The sequence below is a fragment of the Podarcis cretensis genome (assembly GCF_951804945.1).
Source record: "Podarcis cretensis genome assembly, chromosome: 5".
In the NCBI taxonomy this organism is placed as follows: Eukaryota; Metazoa; Chordata; class Lepidosauria; order Squamata; family Lacertidae; genus Podarcis; species Podarcis cretensis.
Genome location: NC_137174.1, coordinates 92,765,347 through 92,781,875, shown reverse-complemented (window position 1 = coordinate 92,781,875; position 16,529 = coordinate 92,765,347). Strand labels below are relative to the sequence as shown.

The window sequence follows — 16,529 nt, the reverse complement described above, 5'->3', positions numbered from 1 at the left end:
TGCCTACTCAGACTTCTGAGAAAGAAGCTGCTTTTCTGCCACGGGCAGAAACTGAGGAATTTCAATCGGAAGAGATGGCCTCAGGAGAAATTAGTTCTACTTTAGAGAAAATTCTTGAAAAATTGGAATCTTTGAATAAAAAAGTGGAATCTTTGGATAAAAAAGCTGATCAGCAAACAGCTAAAATTGATCAAAATACTGAATGTTTAAATAGACTAACTGGACAAGTTGCACAGAATGTGCAAGCAATTGGAGAATTGAAGGAGACTGCAGGTGAAAATCGGAAATTGGCTGAAGATACCAGCCAAAGATTGGGAAATTTAGAGAAAGAGGTAAGGCCACTCAGCAAACAAGTAGGTGAACATCAGACTTATCTTTCTATGATAGAACTACAGAATAGACAGACCAATTTAAGGATAAGATCGGTACCAGAGGTGGAAGAAGGCAACTTAGCTGAGTTCTTGACCAAAGAATTTTCCAAGTTTTGGAACTTAGAGGAAAAAGACTTTAAAATCATATCAGCCTTTAGACTTGGAAGACTTATAAAGAGAGAGAAGCCCAGAGATTGTTTAATAATACTGAGATCAAAGGAGGAAAGGGACAAGATTTTGGGTCTACATTACGGAAAGTCACTGGATATTTTGGACAAAAGAATCGAAATTTACAAGGATATCCCTAAACAACTGTTGGACCTTAGATCTGACTATTTGGAACTAACAAGATTGTTAAGGAGTAATACAATTATCTTCAGGTGGGATTTTCCTCAAGGATTATCTTTCACTTTTAGAGGGAAGAAGATTAAAATTAGATCACTGGAAGATAGAGACAAATTTTTGACTGCGTACGGAGAGGACCTCCAAAAAGGACTGGAACTACCCTCGGGGCTTGTAGTACCAGAGGTGCCTGCACCCTCGGATTCTGAAGATCCAGCGAACAAGGTACTACCCCTAGAAAAATAACCAGACTTATCCAGGATGTCTCTGCAACTTTTGAGTTGGAATATAAATGGCTGTAACATTCCGGAAAAAAGAAGGAAAATTTTTCATATATTGAAAAAGGAGCAATTGGACATTATTTGCCTACAAGAAACACATGTGACTAGGCTCCACAGGAAAGTACTAATAAACAAAAGACTTGGTCAGGAATTTATATCTTCAGACAAAGTAAAGAAGAGAGGCGTGGTGATATATGCAAAAGAGAGCCTGTCACCTAAATTTTTATTTAAAGATGAACATGGAAGAATTTTGGCAATCGAAATACAACATCAAGGAGAAAAGATTTTGATATTAGGAATTTATGCACCAAATGAAGGGAAGTCGGAATTTTTCAAGAAGTTGCATGAGACTATGCTGGAATATCTGGATTATGACAACATCATCATGATGGGAGACATGAATGGGGTCGTATCAACTAACATGGATAAGTCACAAAGCCAGAATGTTACAAAAGATGGCAGATTACCAAAGACCTTTTTTGAACTGACTGACAATATGGACTGGATTGATATTTGGAGAACGAAGAACCCCTTGGGAAAAGAAGGAACATTCTTCTCTGAAGCTCAGCTGACTTGGACAAGAATCGACCAAATATGGATAACTAGAGGTCTGGCACCGAAGGTCAGAAAGGTGGAAATCTGCCCAAAAACCTGCTCCGACCATAATGCACTGAGAATGGATATGACACTATTACCAACTGGCTCCTTTAGATGGAAGATGAATGACAATTTGTTCAGAGATCAGGAGATTATTAAGAAGGCCCAGAAAGCATTGAAGGACTACTTTGAGATAAATATGAACACTACGGTGGAAAAAAGAATTATTTGGGATGCAAGTAAAGCTGTGATGAGGGGGTTCTTGATACAACAGAATGCTGCAAGGAAGAGGACACAAAATGACAGAAAAGATAAGATTTTGGAGAAAATAAAAGAACTAGAGAAGAAGCTAAGATCAAATCCGAAGTCCCTGCCGACTTTGAGAGAAATTAAACTCTATCAAGCACAGTATTCTAAACTGATAAATCAGGAAATAGAGTGGAAGATTAAATTAATGAAACAAAAAACCTTTGAATCGGCAAACAAATGTGGAAAACTGCTAGCTTGGCAGTTGAAGAAGAGACAAAAATTGAATACAGTTACAAATTTGGAAATTGAAGGAAGAAATATTCAGAACCCCATGGAGATTAGAAAGTGTTTTTGGAAATACTTCAAAAAACTATACACTCAAGGGCCGCAGAATGAGGTCGAGATCAAACAATTTTTAGAGAAAAATGGACTTAAAAAGTTGTCACAAGAAAATAGATCTCTCCTGAATAGTAAAATAACATGTCAAGAAATTGAACAAGTCATTCAAAACATGAAATTGGGCAAATCTCCAGGACCAGATGGGCTAACCTCCAAGTACTATAAGATATTAAAAGACCATTTGATACAACCATTGATGGAGGTTAGCAATGAAATTATGGAGGGGAGGAGGGCGCCGGAGTCGTGGAAGGAAGCATTCATCACATTGATACCAAAATCGGAAGCTGAAAAGACACAACTTAAGAACTACCGTCCCATCTCCCTTTTAAATGTGGATTACAAAATATTTGCAGACGTTTTGGCAAGTAGACTTAAAAAAGTTTTAAACGAAGTAATTCATAAAGACCAGGCAGGCTTTCTCCCAGGTAGACACATGTTTGCTAATACAAGGAACATTATTGACATTTTGGAACTTTTGCAAACTGATATAAATACAAAAGCAGTGCTAATCTTTATAGATGCAGAGAAGGCCTTTGACAATATTTCCTGGAAATTTATGAAGGGAAATTTAAAAGAAATGGGAGTGGGTCGGGGTTTTGAGAATGGGATTGATGCAATATATTCAGAACAAAAGGCTAAATTGATAGTAAACAATGTGGTCACGGAAGAGTTTAAAATTGAAAAAGGAACACGACAAGGCTGCCCGATTTCCCCTTTGTTATTCATATCAGTTCTGGAGGTGCTCTTGAATATGATTAGAGGGGACCGGTTGGTGGAAGGGATTCAGGTCGGAGTGAAGCAATATAAACTTAAAGCTTTTGCAGATGACCTAGTTTTGACTCTGCAGGAGCCAGAATCTAGTACAAAAAGAGTATTACAACTGATCCAAGATTTTGGTCGGGTGGCGGGATTTAAACTAAACAAACAGAAAACTAAGGTGTTGGGGAAAAATCTGACAGAAGTAGAGTCGGAACAGTTTCAGAGAGAAACAGAACTAACTGTGGTTAAAAAAGTAAAGTACCTAGGGGTAAACATAACAGCAAAAAATCTGAGTCTATTTAAGGATAACTATGAAAAATGTTGGTTTGAAATTAAGAGAGACTTGGATAGTTGGACAAAATTGAAGCTTTCTTTGTTAGGCCGAATTGCTGCTGTTAAGATGAATGTATTGCCAAGAATGTTGTTTTTGTTTCAAACATTGCAGATTGTGGACAAAACAGAGTGCTTCCGGAAGTGGCAGAGAGATATATCTAAATTTGTCTGGCAGGGCAAAAAGCCCAGAATTAAGTTTAAGATACTAACTGATGCGAAAGAAAGAGGGGGCTTTGCCCTGCCGGACCTAAAGTTGTACTATGAAGCCGCAGCTTTCTGCTGGCTAAAAGACTGGCTACTTCTTGAAGACACTGACGTATTGGATTTGGAAGGGTTTAACAATGCTTTTGGTTGGCATGCATATCTATGGTATGATAAGGTTAAGATCAATAAGGTCTTTAAGAACCATATTGTCAGGAAAGCAGTTTTTAATGTCTGGACAAAATACAAAGACTTACTGGAAAACAAAACTCCGAGGTGGCTCTCACCTCTGGAAGCTAAGGCCCGAAAGAGACTCAATATGGAGGCCAAATGGCCAAAATATTGGGAAATATTAGAAAAAGACGGAGACAATTGGAAATTGCAGAGTTTGGAGAAAATGAAAGATAAAGTGCGAGACTGGTTACATTACGCTCAGATTAAAGAAGTTTTTAAAAATGACAAAAAGGTAGGGTTCCAGGTGGAGAAATCGAAGTTGGAAACAGAATTGTTAGAACCAAAAACTAAGGTATTATCAAGAATGTATAACTTGCTGCTGAAATGGAATACACAAGACGAAATGGTTAAATCGGTTATGATAAAGTGGGCTCAGGATATTGGGCATAATATTATGTTTGAGGATTGGGAAAGGTTGTGGACCACTGGGTTGAACTTCACTGCATGTAATGCTTTGAAGGAAAATGTAATGAAAATGATATATAGATGGTACATGACCCCAGTTAAACTTGCCAAAATATACCATTTGTCTGATAATAAATGTTGGAAATGTAAAGAACACGAAGGAACATTCTTTCACCTCTGGTGGACCTGTCCTAGAGTGAAGGCCTTCTGGGAAATGATATATAATGAGTTGAAAAAGGTATTTAAGTATACCTTCACTAAGAAACCAGAGGCCTTCCTTCTGGGCATTGTCGGCCAGAAGGTGTTAAAGAAGGACCGAACATTTTTTATGTATGCAACAACGGCAGCAAGGATACTCATCGCTAAGAGCTGGAAAACTCAAGATCTACCCACACTGGAAGAGTGGCAGATGCAGCTGATGGACTATATGCAACTGGCCGAGATGACTGGCAGAATCCGAGACCTGGGAGAAGAGAGGGTTGAAGAAGACTGGAAGAAATTCAAGATTTATTTACAAAAGTATTGTAATTTGGTCGAATCCTAAGAAGGATGCTAGATCATAAATAATTGCCTACCATTGAATTAGATTTGAACTTGATGATAAGTGAGATTGAGGGAAACATAAAACTTTTGAAGATTAGATTAAATTAACGGAACAAGATTCAAGAATATAAATAAGATGATAAATTGCTGGAAAAAAATTTATAATGATGTAAGTGGGAGTGGGAGACGCGAGGGAGTCCAAAGAAGTTCTGAAAAATGTGTTATGATCCATGCTATATTGTTTATTATTTTTGCATTTTGTATCCAAAAAATCTCAATAAATATTTATTAAAAAAAAAAAAAGCAATGTTTTGACAAGAAAAGGATTTAACAAGGGGGCAACCATGTGATAAGGTGGGAGTGGGGATTGTTTTGTTCTTGTTCATATTATGTACTTTGTGGTTTTATTCTGTATTTTATCCTGTGAACAGCCGTGAGATCCTCAGATGAAGGGCTAAATAAATAAATAAAATAATTTTAAAAACAGTGGCATACTTTATGGATGGTGCTATAGAAGTGCCCTCCAGCACTAGAGTCGTTTTTAAGATCTTGCCAGAGCAGTCTTATAAGTGAGCTCTGTTCAGTTCAGTGGCACAAACTCCCAAGTAAGTGGGATATAGGACTGCAGCCTCAACCAGGGCTGCCCAGGCTACTGATCTGAAACAGTCCCATCAGAGAAGTTAACCTTATGATGGTAATTTCCCTGGCCTATCACCCAGGAAAGCTTCCGTGTGCAAACCACTGGTGAGATGATTTGTAGAATGAAAGAAAGGAAATACCACACCCATCAGACACCTCAAAAGTAAGGTAGATGCGGCAGAGACCCTGCACCCCATCCTTGAGGAGCTCATCTATTTTTCTCTCTCTCCCTTTCCCTAATTTTTGAATGCAATTTCTTGTCTCATTAGTTGATGGAGAATGGTGAGATAAATTTTCAGGATGAATTTTCAACACGGCACTGTTCAAAATTGTACTGAGCGATTTTGCTGCTGTTATCAGAATTCTTCCTCCTCCCCTTGAAACTCCTCAAATGTTCCACCTGAACAGGAATTGCTTGCATTCACCTCAAAATTCCATTTCAAGTGCAATATGGCTGCGAGCAACTCTATTTCATACCTAGGCATGAAATGAACCACTGGAGTCCTCTGGCAAACCAAATCCACACAATTAAATCTCAAACTGTGGATTTCTGGCAAAAAGAAACTCACAAAAAGGCAAGGTTTCCATCCCACCTCCAGAAAGAAACTCTCCTTTAAAGCACATGCCCTGAAAAAAATCGTTTAACCAAAGTTTGATGTAATCAACGAAATCACTTCACTTTTTAAAAAATTGTTTTTCTTGTGCGTAAGGCTGTGTCTTTCAAATAATCCACAAGCAAATAGCTCTATTCCGTAGACGAGAAATTATAAAAGACCATGTAATCAGCTGACAAAGGCACTGAAAACAGAGGAAACGCTTAGCTGTTCTTGCAAAGCTACAATGCTCTGTTCTGTGTTCTCCGCCTACTCTTTAAGTGTACACTCCTGACATTTCTTGCCTCACAACTGGACTTTATGAATGAGACCCGGGGGATGTTTTCTGGTAAAGAATCATAAAGGGAAGGAATTATAGTATTACTGAGGAGTGAGCTGGTTTTCCAGTTGCTACCCAGATCTGAATGAATAAGAAGAGCGTTGGTTTTCTCCTAGTGGCAACAAATACATGAATCAGTTTTCTAATGCTGAATTGTTACAGAAAGCTTGGATGAGCCAGCCAGCTAAGCTGAAGGAGCTATCAACACCCAAAATAAATTGCAGTGTTATATTTAGTGACGCTTTGATGGTTTTTCTGAAGTCCTGTTACGTGCAGCTGAAGGTTTGGGAATTTATCCAAAGTCTATAGCAGCTACTTCAGGCCCAACAATTGATCTGGGAAGATGACAAAATAGGCAGCCTTTAGTTTCCACTTCCAGGTTTGCCAAAGCGGCTGGAACAATCTGCCCTGGTCTATTTGTATTTATGTGAGTGCACATGAAGTTTTAAATTTCTCCCTTTTCATAACCATGTAGCTGCATAAAGCAAAATCGTATTCTATTTTTTAAAGACGTTTGTTCAAGTATAGCATTTTTATTTATTTTGAAAAATGTCTAAACTACATAATAAAAACAAACCCTTGCATCAATGTACATAAAACAAAATAAAATTACCCATAGCACAGATCAGAAAACAAGCATACGTAGCTAAATTATCCATGTGGATAGGCTTTGCTGAAATGAGAAACACTTTAAAGTAGGTATCTAAAGCAACATGGCACGGGTAGGTTTTCTGGCGGTGTGAATACTTGGACAATATTCAAGCTTCAGCAGCAGCATTTGTCACCATCTGATCTATAGCAGTCAGTATTTTATGATATTGTTAAATACTGACTGCTACATATGGGATGGCATCAAATGTTGACAGTATCTGACAGAAGAAGGGCATTCTGAATCAGCATTCAGCAGCTAGCTCAATAGACTGTTTGTTTGTTTGTATGTTTGTTTGTTTGTATGTTTGTTCATTCATAGAAACCATGTTAAATTTCATGTTAAATTTCAGTTCAATTTTCATGTTAAATTTCATGTTAAAATTCATGTTAAGTTTCAGTTCAAAATTTCTGACATCAAAAATCTGGAAAATGCATCTGATTTTTAAGTTTGACAAAAATAAATAAATCATTCCAGCTACCCTCTGTTGTGTAAACCAGACCTCAGGGACCAATTTGAGTCACCCTTAATCTATTTTGTGTAGCTGTTTAAATGATGAATTTGGGTGGGGGGTTTGCCTAATTTGAATTCTACAGATTCTCAAAGAAAGGGGGGTGGACCTTACCAAAGATTTCTTCTACAAATCTTCTCAACAGGGGACACCTTGGGGGAATTTGCCCAACACACAAAAGATCTCCCACAGTTAAGGAAATCATGCAAATTATTTCTTCTTTTTCACCTCTGTGTGCTGACCTTTTGACCCTCAAACAGAGCACATCTTTGCAAAGCTGCTCTTGTAGATTTACTTATGCTGACGTGTTGGTAAAGAGTGGCGATGAAAAAGAGAAAGGGGAGACAGGCACAAAATGCAGTGTGAACATATTCTTTCTGAAAAAGACGTGGGAAGACCTAGGAGAAGGTCTCGCACCCTACACAGGCATGGGTAATTTGCAGGCAAGTAGCCAGGAGTTGAAGGGATGCGGGTGGCACTGTGGGTTAAACCACAGAGTCTAGGACTTGCCGATCAGAAGGTTGGCGGTTCGAATCCCCGTGACGGAGTGAGCTCCCATTGCTTGGTCCCTGCTCCTGCCAACCTAGCAGTTCGAAAGCACATCAAAGTGCAAGTAGATAAATAGGTACCACTCTGGCGGGACGGTAAATGGTGTTTCCATGCACTGCTCTGGTTTGCCAGAAGTGGCTTAGTCATGCCGGCCAAATGACCTGGAAGCTGTACGCCGGCTCCCTTGGCCAATAAAGCAACATGAGCACCGCAACCCCAGAGTCAGCCACAACTGGACCTAATGGTCAGGGGTCCCTTTACCTTTACCTAGCCAGGAGTTGAGAAGGATAGGGGATATTCTGTTCTGAGTAAAAGCCACTGTACAGTGAAGCCGGAGAAGGAAGAGGGTTGTGCCAATTCCTGTGTGGATCACTTCTCCTATGCTCAAACATGCTCAAACAGGGAAGGGCTGTAGCTTGGTGGTAGAACATCTGCTTTGCATGCAGAAGGTCCCAGGTTCAATCCTGAGCATCTCCAGGTAGGGCTGGTTGTTGTTCTTGTTTAGTCGTTTAGTCGTGTCCAACTCTTCGTGACCCCATGGGCCAGAGCACGCCAGGCACTCCTGTCTTCCACCACCTCCCGCAGTTTGGTCAAACTCATGCAGGTAGCTTCGAGAACACTGTCCAACCATCTCGTTGGGAGTTGTCCAACCATCTCGCTGGGAGTTACTTACACCTGAAATCCTAGAGACAACCCTGCTGTCAGTCAGTGTAGACAATGGCCTGACTTGTGTAAGTCCTACATCGCTATGCCCTTAGGAGAATGGATCGTACCCATCAAAGATGCTTTTATTGTCACCTGTGAAAACTCTCCCAGACTTGCAAACTGAAAGTGTTCCTAGCGCCATTGCTCTCTGGCTTTACAATAATCCCACAAACTTGCTGGATCACTTTGGCAGTGACGAAAGAGAGGGTAATAGGATCTGGGTTGGCCCTGGTGGTTTGATCAAGGCTTCTGCAGCTGCCGTTGGTGACTCACTCAAAGACTGCGCAGCAGTAACAAAGAGGATAGGAAACTGAAGGGGAACTCTCTGAAAAGCAAGGAATATTAGGAAGGGCAGTTTTTATTCTTAAAAAATCAGGAGAGGTTCTCCTGCCATATCGCTGCCTTTGTGCCACCTTCCTCTGATGTGCTATTCATCAACACTGTGTACACATGTAGGCGTGCATGTTTAGCCTGTTCCTAGTCCACAAATACCTGCCTTTGCACCTGGATGCCTTCAGAGAAGCAGGTGAACCCTTTCCAAACATTTGGCACAGAAGTTAAGCTTATCGTGGATATCATCATGACCCTGAGTATGTGTTCAAACACTGAGGCTTTGGGTGTCTCCACAGTGATGTGCGACTCAGTGTGCTGGGGAAGACCCAGCTGTAATCAAGAACCAAGCAAAGCCCTGTCGTCGCAACGTGTTTAATGAAAATGATCCCATGCCAAGTATAAGATACGTAGGCCCTGAAGATGCAAGATGACCATTCCTGAAATCTGGCATGAATTAGGCATTACAAGAATCAATCAATTGGCCTTCGGAATCCACGTTAACAGCCAAATCGGTGGTTAGAGAAGCAGAGCTGGACTGAGAAGACCTGGTGTCAAGTCCCTGCTCAAGTAGAAAATGCCAGGGCCAGCTCAATTATTGGGTAGAATAAATCAGTGCCTCAAGCAGTTGATTCTGGCACCCTTAAAGGTTCTCAGCTATTGAATTCAATTTATATATGTGTTTGTTGGAAGCCACCCAGAGTGGCTGGGGCAACCCAGTCAGATGGGAGGTATTTCAATAATAAATTATTAATGTTGTTGTTGTGTGTATACATGCACATGCACACACTCGCACACACAGGCACATTTGGGTGTGCATGCAGAGACAACTCAATATATTTTCATGCTTTAGGCAGACTGTTCAAATGGCATCCCACTTCTTCATATTGGTGATTTTGTTGTTGCTGTTTAGCCGTTTAGTCATGTCCAACTCTTCGTGACCCCATGGACCAGAGCATGCCAGGCACTCCTGTCTTCCACTGCCTCCCGCAGTTTGGTCAAACTCATGTTGGTAGCTTTGAGAACACTGTCCAACCATCTCGTCCTCTCTCGCCCCCTTCTCCTTGTGCCCTCCATCTTTCCAACATCAGGGTCTTTTCCATGGAGTTCTCTTCTCTTATTTAATATTGGTGATATTAAAACCCTATTCCAGGGATGTGGACTCTCAAGCCTGGGGATGAAATGCGGCCCTCTGTGTCTCTCCACCCAGCCCTTGGAATGTTCCCCAAGCCACATGCCTCCGTGGCCCTGTTTCGCAGCCCAAATGGTGTTGTCTGGCTGAAATTTCTCCATGATCTCTAATAATGCCTCTTGCCTGCCTGGATGGAAGTTTTGGGAGGAGGGGTGCATGAGCATGTGTAGAAACTAGCCTATACTACAAAAGTGAAATTTGCATTCATTGCTCCTCCCCTTTTTGCATCTTGCCCTGCTTGCCACTGGCTTGTGGCCCCAGGAAGGTTGCTCAGAAGGAAATACGGACCCATTCATTCCCTCCTCACATTACCGCTGCTGACTGCCCCTGACCCACCTCTCGTCACCCACTCTGCTCTTCACATGTTAGAGGAGCTCTGGAACTCTGCTGCCTTCATGCCAATCAGTGTAGACAATATTGAGCAAAGTGGACCCACAGCCTGTTGCGGGACAGAGAACTTCCTGTGCTTGCACACCAGTGTTCCAGTTCTGAAGTTGATGTGACAGCTATACATTCATTTAATGAAATTTATATGCCACACGTTTGGAAGGGGGCTGGGGCTCAGGGTGGTTCCTAAAGCGGCTTCATGTTCTTAAAGCATTAAAAATGTGTTTGGGTTCAATAAGAAAGTAAGTATTGTAGTACAGTGGTACCTCGGGTTACAAACGCTTCAGGTTACATACGCTTCAGGTTACAGACTCCGCTAACCCAGAAATAGTACCTCGGGTTAAGAACTTTGCCTCAGGATGAGAACAGAAATCGTGCAGAGGCGGTGCAGCAGCAATGGGAGGCCCCATTAGCTAAAGTGGTGCTTCAGATTAAGAACAGTTTCAGGTTAAGAACAGACTTCCAGAACGAATTAAGTTCTTAACCTGAGGTACCACTGTATATATATTTCACATTTTCCCCAAATTTCCTTTTATGTATTTGTTTGTTTCGGGGGGGGGGGGGAATGAGTTGGGTTTTTTGCTTGCATAGCTTCAGAATGCCTGGAAATTCTATCTCTCCAAGTTCTGAGGCTAGTCCTGGGTAGTTCACTACCCTCCCTAGTGCCAGGCTTGCGAATAGACTGGTTGACAACCTCAGCCTGTGATAGCTCCAACTAAGCAGGGCAATGGGTGTGGTGGCCCAAAATATCTGGTTGAGGAAGGCTGGCCTATGAGGGTCCTTGATCAAGACTTGGAGCCCCTTCTATGGGCTTAATATCAATTAGTTGTACTCAGACGTGACATGTCTGAAGTCCATTTCACGAGGTTTTCATCCACCCAAAATTAGGCAGTGCATTGTTATTTCATCCATTTAAATGCCTCTTGATTGCAGGAAAGCCTCTATGCGGTTTACGAGAAATATTAACATTATCAATTAAAAAAAAATTCAAAACAATGAGGAGCATTTAGAAATCATTAAAAATAACAGCAAAAGAGATTGAAACAATGTCAACATTGTAACGGCTCCTGTAACAGGACTATTTCCTCAGACAAAAGCAGTCAAGTGGGTGCATATGAAATTAGGCCAGGCATGTCCAAAGTCCATCTCAGGGGCCTAATCTGGTCTCTGGTCAATTTAATCTGGCCTCTGGCAGTATATGTCCTAGGATAAAATCCTTTTAAAAAGCTCAACAGCTTTGGTCGGCCCTCACGCATGTTCACTTCATCAAATCTGGCCCTCTTTGAAAAAAGTTTGGGCACCCCTGAATTAGGCAATGTTTGCTCAGAAAAATGTCCAATTACTCCCAATAAGTGTATGTACAGTTGCAGGTTTAGCATACTGAAGACTTTCAAGTCACCCTGCAGGTATCTGTTGTTTAAAAATAAATTTTATTAGTGTTCAAAAAAGAATTCAAAGATTAATATCAGAAACCTTTTTCTCAAGGATAAAAAAAAAACTAATCTAAAGAAAAACACAGACCCAAAAGAAAAAGAGAGAAGAAAAAGATGAAAAAAAGAACCCTGCAGGTACCACAAGGCAATTCCCCCTGCCTGCTCTTGCTCTCTTCTTGTGGATATAATTGTGGCCAGGTGGTACAAGTTCCTCAGAAATGGGTCGATCATTATATACCTCTCCAGAGTTCAAGTGTTTGGGGGGGGGGAATGGCTTCAGGTAGCACCTGAAAGGGGTAGGAGATGAGCTGAAAGATTACACATCAAAAGTTGGGTGCCTTTCGTACAACAAATGGTTGAAATTATATGTAGTTATATGTCAAATGTGAAATGTTTTTTGTTTGGCTATCCTTTAGGAAAAGGGAGGGAGGAAGGCAGGAAGGAAGGAGAAATAAAGACACCTCCCTTACAGAAGTCCGGCTGGGATCAATAAAAAGCACTCATTTCTTTTTTTGTAACCAGCCTGTTCATATCTTGTTTAGTTTGAGGTCAGTGACCAGCGGCATCTGACCTACAGAAGTTAATTCTACAGAACAATAGGCAAGAGTTTCCGAGGCCTTATCCTATTACCTTTTGATACCAAATTAATTGTGTTTTTTTCCACTCTCACAATGATTCCCTGACCCTCTCAGCTATGTGTGCTGCTGGCAAAGAATGGCAGATTAAATTTAAGTGAGGAGAGAGAGATCAGTTTTTCATCTGCTGGAGTTCCTTTATTATTAAAGGGATCTGGAAACCAGCTATTAATAGCAGGAATCTAGGCTTGAGCAATAGGCTCTGGCGCAGCTATCAGAATTCTAAGGATCTCCCGTCTATTTTAAAAATAAATGAACTTAAGTTTTGTCTGTGCTATAAACCTGAATTGGTCATGGCTTCCCCTGCCAGGGATCCTGGGGGCTGCAGTTCCATTTCACACGTGCATAGTTAGGGTAGCAGGATCGATGTTAGGCCAAAAAGATCAGATCTCATGATGGACTAAAGTGAGGGGAAGGAGAGAGAGGAGCAACGGAGGAGCGTTGAGCAAGATTTGGGCTCCACCACTTCCTTGTTTAGTCTTTCACCATGTACTAAATTTTAGACTGGGCCTGTCTTTGTAGCTTTGGATACCATCTAGCTTGATAAAACAATTTGTTTGTGCTTATGTTTTTATTGACATCCCATCTTGCCACCTGTCAGATCAGGATCTTCAAGCCAGCTTGCAGAAGCACATCATGTCACACCAGTAGGGATAACTACCCTGACTTCTCCTGGTAGGACTGAGAAAGGTTTGTATCTGAAACCCTGGGGAGCTTCTACCAATCAGTGTAGACAATAACAAGCTAGATGGGTTGATGGGCTGGCTTGATATAAGGAAGCTTCCTGTGTTCCTATAAATGGCATCATTTTTGAAGCGGTCCTGAATCTTAAAGGACTGTCCTCTGGCCTGAGCAGCATGCAGATGCTCTCTAGGAGAATACAAAAACAAAGAGGGATGGTGCTTCCACACAGCAGCTTATTGTGGACTTAGTGCTGCTCATGCATCTTCATTAATTAATTAATTAATCGATTGATATTTATACACCACTTGATCGTAGAAACAAACCAACTCCGAAAAGCTCAGAGCAGTTCACACATGACAACAACTTCCTTGAAATGCCATCTCATTATTCCCCCATGCAATCTGGATTTACCAGTTCTGTAGAAAATCCATTTCTTTAAAAAAAACAGAATCAGTAAATCTCTATTTCTGGGTGGGATAGGGAGGGAAATACGGTGGCATTTTGAGGATGGTGATGTGCAGATGTTGCATTATCATCCTGGAGTCTACAATAAACTGCCATGTTAGAAGCACCCCTACCATAGAACCCTAAACAGTTTTGCCAGATCCAACGGGCTTTATTCCCTAGCAAGTGTGTTTAGTGTTGCAACCTTTGGTCAGTCGGTAAATCAGCTGTGACAGCTCTTCTTGCAACAGTTAAAGAAGATTGCTGATGTGGCATATTTTATTTTTTTTTGAAAGGTCAGAACGCAAGGCGACTGCTTGGGCACCTTAGAGGATAATGCCCTCCAGTCTTTGTGTCTTTCTGCAGATACAGAGTCCTCGATCTAAATTGCTACTTTGTGGCATTTGCTGCCTTTGATCCATCTGCGCAGCTCACCGTTTTCTCTATGAAGTTGTTACGACCTCCCTTTCCGAGGCCTGGAGAAGCTCTGGTATATTGCTGGTTATCTCTGCAGAGTAGCCCTTCTGGGCAAAACAATAGCTTTCTTTATAGCATGATTGAGTCCAGAAATGTCTTTAAATTCCAGGCAATCAAATGTAAGCTGGTATCCCTGCTTTAAGAAAATAAAATAAAACCTGAAACCAGAAACAAATGAAAAGGCAGAAGTTCAATGGGCAAAGGATTCCTGTGTGCCCACAATGTGGTACGAGTTGTGATGATGCTCTGGCAGAAACACACGTGATTAAAAGGCTACGTGTGCTGGAATGAAACAAGGAAGTCTTTAACTCTCAAGAAGGCTTTTAAAATCTTTTATTCAATGCCTCCAGAGATTTAGGCTTCCCCTGATTTCTCACTGTGGAGGACAGTTCGAGCCTTGGTCATACCTTGAAAGACTTTAAACAGCTTGATGCTTGTACTTTGCTACAGGATCTAACAGCAAAGCCATGTGTCTAGGTATTTTAAACCACAAGCTGGAGTCTACAGAAGGTTGTTCAAGGAGTCTCAGATGGTGTGGATAAAGGTATTTCAGGGTCATTGTAAACCCTATATATTGAGGCCATACCTTTAAAGTCGATGATGGATTTAATTGAAAGCAGAGGGCTCAGAAAGGCAGCTAGGGAGCAGTGGGGGCGATTTATTTTAAACTGCGTAAGAAGCCGTGCCACCGAATGTCAAAGGAGATGCCGTGCTAATAAAATGGCACTGGACAAGCCAGCCAGAAAGATTGAGGAACAGCTCAGATGAAAGAGCTAAGCCACAGATAGTGCGCCTGCGGACAAGCATTTTGGGGTGGTCTTAAGGGTGGCAAGAGATATTCAATTCAGTTCACATTTAAAGGCGAATCTGCCTAATTTGCATTCACTGATTCTGCAACCCTTAATTTCCATTTCTGGAAATTTCCACCTGTAATTTCCATCCTTGGAAATTTGCAGTTCTCCAAATTTTGCAATGATGTTCTCCAACCAAATAAATAAAGCATTTACTGGAGAAAGTATGCATAAACAAATATATCATTTGTGGGACTCAGTTCCGACAGAGGTCATTACAGGGTTTTTGGCAAATGCTGATGATGAACCTGTTCACTCTGGCTTTTGACACTTGAGATGTCTGTTTTTAGAACTCACCTTATTTTTGCAGTTTTAAGTTATCTTAAGCTGTTTTTAGTATTGTGTGATACTGTATTTTAATTGTTGTAACCTGCCCCGAGACCTTAGTGTGAAGGGCAGGTAGGTAGGTAGGTAAATAAATAAATAAATAAATATGCTTAAAGGTAAAGGTAAAGGTACCCCTGCCCGTACGGGCCAGTCTTGACAGACTCTGGGGTTGTGCGCCCATCTCACTTAAGAGGCCAGGGGCCAGCGCTGTCCGGAGACACTTCCGGGTCACATGGCCAGCGTGACATCGCTGCTCTGGCGAGCCAGAGCCGCACACGGAAACGCCGTTTACCTTCCCGCTGGTAAGCGGTCCCTATTTATCTACTTGCACCCGGAGGTGCTTTCGAACTGCTAGGTTGGCAGGCGCTGGGACCGAGCAGCGGGAGCGCACCCCGCCGCAAGGATTCGAACCACCGACCTTTCGATCGGCAAGTCCTAGGCGCTGAGGCTTTAACCCACAGCGCCACCTGCGTCCCTACAAGCACGTGTAGATTAAATTAACACAAATTAACACAAATGCTTAATTTAACACAAAAAGGCATTAGAGGAAATTGCTTACAAATCTATGTGTATTGGAGAAAATTGCATGCTAACACATGTATATTAGTAGAAAATGCTGACAACCTTTCATGAGGATCTTTTTTTAAAAATTGCAAACTTATAAGGAAATGTGAAGAATCGAAGATTTGCAAAACGAGAAACTTCCACACAGACTTCTGAAAATAATAGAAAAGGCATGCATGAGTGTACATCAGATACAATGATGGTTATCAAGTCTTCCAGTTGCTCAAAATGGCTTTAGGGAAAGCTCCATCCAGCTCTATCACTAAGAAATGGGAACAGGTACTTGGAGAATGCAGATGAGCAATTGTTACCTGCCCACCAGCGCTTTGCCTCTGCTATCTTGCTAGGACTACAATAATTTCCTCCCATAATTTGAGGATTGCCACGAACCTTGGATCAATGAGAGCCTCTGATGCGTCAGGTCTGGTGGTTTCCCAGGTCCCTGAAGTTCGGCTGACCTTAGCTAGGGACCAAAAGGAACACTCCCCATTCACAGTTCCCAGCA

The 16,529-nt window shown here is 41.5% G+C and overlaps 1 protein-coding gene across 7 annotated transcripts in view; it reads right to left on the bottom strand.

Moving 5' to 3' along the window:
• Positions 1-16,529, bottom strand: part of LOC307217112 (uncharacterized protein) — a 479,205-nt gene that overhangs the window by 11,967 nt on the left and 450,709 nt on the right. The window contains exon 11 of one of the 7 annotated variants that reach the window (XR_013839391.1): positions 16,020-16,176. The exons of the other annotated variants lie outside the window; for them this stretch is intronic. The gene's annotated coding sequence lies outside the window, so the exon portion shown is untranslated. The remainder of the gene's footprint in view (positions 1-16,019; positions 16,177-16,529) is intronic. 7 annotated transcript variants of the gene reach the window in all.